The following is a 5608-nucleotide window of genomic DNA, read 5'->3' as shown; positions in this document are numbered from 1 at the left end:
AAATGTGTCCATTAGATTTAAGAACAGGATCAATGGTCACCTGGAAGAGTAGTTTCAACGCAGCATAAAAGAGGAAGCTAGATTGTCATGGGTTGATTTATGAGTGGGAGATAGTGTAGAAACAGCAAATTTTGGAGCAGATGTTAGTTAGATGTGGAGTTAAGTGTTTTTTTTACCAAATGGTATTTACTGGGTAAGATTGTATTCATTATTATTTAGACCTACTTGCCAACTTTATTACCATGTTGATTTGGCAGATTTTTATTTAGCATGGGTAACCCTAACAAATTATTTTTCAAATAAATGTATTGTTTCTTTCAGGCTGTATGAAATATTATAATTCAGTATTATTTCTTTGCATACCCTCAAGAATCTAAGACCCTGGTTAAAAAACTTTGCCATGTAGCAGGCGTGTAATTCATTTTAAAATCTGAAATATCCTTTAACTTATTCTGTTGTCTAAAAGGATTTAAAGGAAAGCTATAATATATCTGGCATACCAAGATGGTTTGAAAACTCCTTGAAAGCTGTGACTTTCTCTTAACTCATCTAACACCTAACATATTCCTTTAAACAGTGTTAGGAAGTTTTGTTTAGCTCTGCTATTTAAATTGTGGTTGCTTCCATTGTAAAATCTGTTTTTCAAATTTATTTTAGCTTATGGTTCAAGAGTACCTACTATGTTCCAGACAGTGCTGGGGTTAAAAATGAATGGCACAGATTCTCCCATGAGTTACAGTTCACTGGGAAAGACAGAGAGGTAAACAAATCATTGCAGCTGTGTGATAAAGGCTATAATAGAAGAACAAATTAATGCCTTCCTTATTCTAATCTAGTTGTTTCCCACCCTGAGAGATTTGCTAAAGTGTTTATGCCAAGTTTATAACTGACAGCAGCTGTAACTTGCCCTTTAAAGTACTGTACTTAGTCTCTGCCTCTGGAAGAGTCTACTAGATAAGTAAGTTACTTAGGGGAGTAGGACTAATTTTAGTCAACACAGACACAGGGATGGTATTTAGGAATCCTTTGAGACTAATAAATCAGGCATTTTAGATAATGCTTATTTTCTGCTTTATCAGCTCTATAAAACTAAAATCCTTTGGTGAATTTACTCTTGTTTATATGTTATTCTTTACTCATCTAATATAAATTACTTTTCTAAACAAGCAGTATAGGTTTAATGATCTTTTATGTGAGTGTGTATGTTTTCTTTAAGCCCCTTAAAAAGTGAAAAATGTGACTTGAGTAAATTTAAATTTGAGTCATTCCTTGATTTCTTTAAAGCATTTTAATGAAATAATTTGAATGTACCAAAACTTTATAGAATAAACTCTTTACCATTCTTAATCTTGTAGTTTCTGTTTGATATGTATAATAATAGACCATCTGCTCTTTTCACCATGAGAGTGAGATATTACATGCAAGCACTTATATTTAAGTTTACAGTAAATTATCATGGTTGAAGGACTTCAGATTTTTAGGGTGTGAATCGGGTAAAAGGTTATTGTCTTTCTGCAGAAAGTGACTATATAAGAAGGTTGAAAGATCATAGTCTTTTTGGAAGACTGAGTAATAATAAAACTCCAGTCTCGTGTTAAAAAAAAAAAAAAGAAAGAAAGATCATAGTCTCTCTTGATAAGATATGGAGATCAAAGATGGATAAAGCATGGTTTGTTGCCTTTAAATAACTTTTCAGTGTAATGGGCCATAAATTTAGGCTCAGTTATGTAGTATACTATCCAAACCTTCTATAGGACATTTGCAGTGCTAAGTTTCAGATTGTCCACACTGATTGAGAATCACTGCTGATATCTAAGAGGACTGGGTGGGGTAGGGCTGGATTTTTAAACTCACGAGGTAGCTGTCACTGTCAATAAAATGCCAATAGCAACCACAGTGAGAAACAGCTATGTAGGCTAGCTATCGCTCTTGGTGTAACTATGTCTGTGTGCAAAGGAAGTGGAATTGATTTTGTGTTACAGAAAAAAACACACAATGAAAATGGAAATCTCTTGAGTTCTTTTTTGAAAGCCCGTAGTCAAAAATTATTTTTTAGTTCTTTGTCAGTCAAATGGTGCATCTAATGGTCAGGGTGTCAGTACCAGTTTTGAAGTACAGTGCCAGTTATTTCCTTGATGGTAGTAGCCTCCTTAAAACTTGGATATTGTTTATCCTGCGATTTAAATTTCAGCTATTTACTCTCATTTTTAATGATTTTGTGAGTATTTAATGCTTATTTTATAAGTATCTTTATCCATTTTGGAAGTAGACAATTATGAGTGTTTGGTTTTAATGACCATAAAATGAACTATTGGATTTGATCTCCAACATCCCTTTAGCTGTTAACTTCTAGAATTCTTTGCTTTGTAACCATGATTTAACAGAAAAGTCTTTTTAAAATAGTGTTTTATTTTGATTTTGATTTAGTAACTTTTATAAAAAGTAATACTTGATTAATCACTCCAAAAAATCAGTAATTACTCTGATTAAGGTATCATATTAGTATATTTGGGTCCAGGGAATAAGCTGTAATTGTGTACAGTTATGTCAAAGTTGTTATTAATTTATGAGATGGTACACATTGACTTCTAAACACCAAAGAACTAAAAATTTGAAACTTAAAACTTTGTATTCTCATTAAATGAATGAAAATAAAGTGTCTTTATCTTTAGAAGATTTTTTTTTTAAACCCTAAATCAATAATTTCTGCTCATATAGAACCAGTCATGGATTAAGACCCTTTGTAAATACTAGTTTTGGATTTAAAAATTTTCTGAGACATGTATTAAAACTAATAAATCAAAATTTGACTTAACATTTAAATTATTTCAGTATATCAAATCATATACTGATTCTCTTTTCCTCTAGTTTTAAAAATCTTATTAAACCTTCCATATCTGAAATGGTTTGAGGTCTTCCTCATCTGGGGTGGGAGAAGGCTATTCTCTGCAGAATGGATCTGCAAATATTCTTAAAGAACAGTAAAAATAGCTAAAATGTATTTGTCATTTACTGTGTGTCAAGGTAAGTTCAAAGTGTTTTACATGTATTTACAAATTTAATAAGATGTGTACTGTTTTTGTATCTTTATTTTACAGATGAGCCTGTTACATAATAGGTGTGTATGTCCAAGGCAAAGTAAAATAGATCTGTTACCTCCCTTTGTTAGATATTACGTTCCTGTCCCTACTGCCTGAGAACACACATGCTTTGGGAGTGAGGGAAGGCACTTACATCAGTCATGCTAATTAACACCAAATTAAAGCATTTTTTAGCTTTGAGTAAACTGAACTTTTGTCTTTGCATATATGGTGTTGCATTTCTTATATGCCATATTTGTACAGTTATGTTTTGGGAATTAAATGTAACAGGCCATACTTTTATACCAATTAAATTTAACCTCTCATTCCCATTTGTCCAGATCCCAATTCTGTCATGTAACGTATTGCCGATTTTTACCTAGCTTTGAGTTGCTTATAGATTGGGTAAATACAACTTCTAGGTCTTCAAATTTCTAATAAAAATTTCGAATCATTCAGGAATTAGGAACCCAACAGTGCGTTAAGAAAACACCTCTTTCTAGATTGGTCCTTTTCTATCTAATATATTTAGTTGTATTAGCATGTATTGCTGTCTTGCCTGCAAAAATCTCATACTGATGTACAATATTAATAATCATTTTTAGCACTCCATGTCTTACCTGTTAATTTACTTTGCTATTTTCTTATATTTATTTAGTTTTTCTAATAATTGATTTTTTATTGTTGAGTCTGGATAACTTTTCTCTTCTTTTTTTTTTTTTTTTGAGTCTCGCTTTGTCCCCAGGCTGCAGTGCAGTGGCGCGATCTCCGCTCACTGCAAGCTCTGCCTCCTGGGTTCACACCATTCTCCTGCCTCAGCCTCCCGAGTAGCTGGGACTACAGGCACCTGCCACCAGACCCAGCTAATTTTTTGTACTTTTTAGTAGAGACGGGGTTTCACCATGTTAGCCAGGATGGTCTTGATCTCCTGACCTCGTGATCCGCCCGCCTCGGCCTCCCAAAGTGCTGGGATTACAGGCATGAGCCACTGCGCCTGACCAAGTCTGGATAACTTTCACACAATGTTTCCTTGATCTGTAAAGTAACCTTATGAAAGAAGGAATTGAAATTGTATTATTAACCAACCTCTTTATGAGCTCTACTAACTACTAGGATATAATCATCCTTTTGTCTTTTTCTAAGGCCCTACCCATTCACAGTAAAGATTATATGTCAGTAAAAATCCACCTTATTGTTCTTTTTGAATATTGTAACCTTTTTTGCCCACCTCCAGTCTTCCGCTACGTGTGCTTGTGCGTGTGTGTGTGTGTGTGTGTGTGTGTGTGTTTTGTAATACCTCAAAGACTACCAACAGTGGTTTGTTCAGAGACAACATTTATTCTGGGATAAATTTTGTAAGCCAGGAGGCCTACATGTGCTTTCTTTAAAATCTCCCTCTTCTTGGGCCTCAGCTTGCACTTAACATTTTTTCTTAGACTTTTCAAGTAGAAGATAAAATTCTATTAGAAAACAAAGAGAAGCAAAATAGATGTTCTGCTTTCTGTTGTATATCAGTCCCAAATAGCCTGTGTCTCAACTTGATTGTCATGTTGTAGCTAACAAGTGAAAAGCAAAACTTTTTTATTGTCCTTCGTATTTTTGTCAACCAGCCAGTTAGATGAATGGAAGAGTAGGTAAAGAAGAAAATAGTAAAAGGAGCTATGGGTGATCTAGAAATAGACAACAACCTGCTGCATAATTTGTAGGTGATTGGTAATTCAAATAGGTCCACTTTGGGAAAGTGGCTCATTTGCATTTGGTGCTTTTGTCTGGGCTTCCTTTTCTTTAAACAGTGAGGGAATTGAGCATGATTAATATTCATGTGCTTATCAAAGCTCTGTGGCTTGCGAAGTAATAGAAAACTCAACCCCTGAAGGGCATTTATTGACAGATTACGGAAAAGATCAGTGATGGGACAAACTTTAGTCACTGATTGACCCAGGGGCTCAATTGATGTCCAGGCTTGACAGGCACATGCTAACTCACTCACTCACTTTCTCTCTCTCTCTCTCTCTCTCTCTCTCTCTCTCTCTCTCTCTCTCTCTCTCTCTCGCCCCTCCACATGCTCTCTATTGGATCCATTTTCAGAGGCTTTCCCCTCGTGGTACCAGATGACCACAGTAGCTCTTCATGTGTCTCTCAGATTTAAGTTCAATTAGTATAAAGAAGCGTTTGCCCCAGAGTCACAGCAGAAGTCTTGTTACCACCCGTTGGCTCTTGTTGGGTCACATGCACATTCCAGAACTGATGATCAGAATGGCTGCTGGGGATGTCTGGGAATGGGGATAGAACTCTGCTCAGACTCTGTTGAGCATTGGGGAATCACAGATTCCTAAATGAAAAGTGAAGCTATTGCTGAAAGATAGGGAAAGGGATGCTGAGACGGCAAATAGCAAATACAACAGTGCTCCTTCAGTTCTGATTTATTGTATAAATTGGTACATTTGGTATTATTTCACGATTTTGTGACCTACAAAAATGTCCATTTTGACCTATTAAATGTGAAGACCTAACGTGGAGGCTGTAGT

Source organism: Pan troglodytes, chromosome 10 (genome assembly GCF_028858775.2).
Source record: "Pan troglodytes isolate AG18354 chromosome 10, NHGRI_mPanTro3-v2.0_pri, whole genome shotgun sequence".
In the NCBI taxonomy this organism is placed as follows: domain Eukaryota; kingdom Metazoa; phylum Chordata; class Mammalia; order Primates; family Hominidae; genus Pan; species Pan troglodytes.
The sequence above is the reverse complement of the archived record's forward strand: the minus strand, read 5'-3'. Positions refer to the sequence as shown.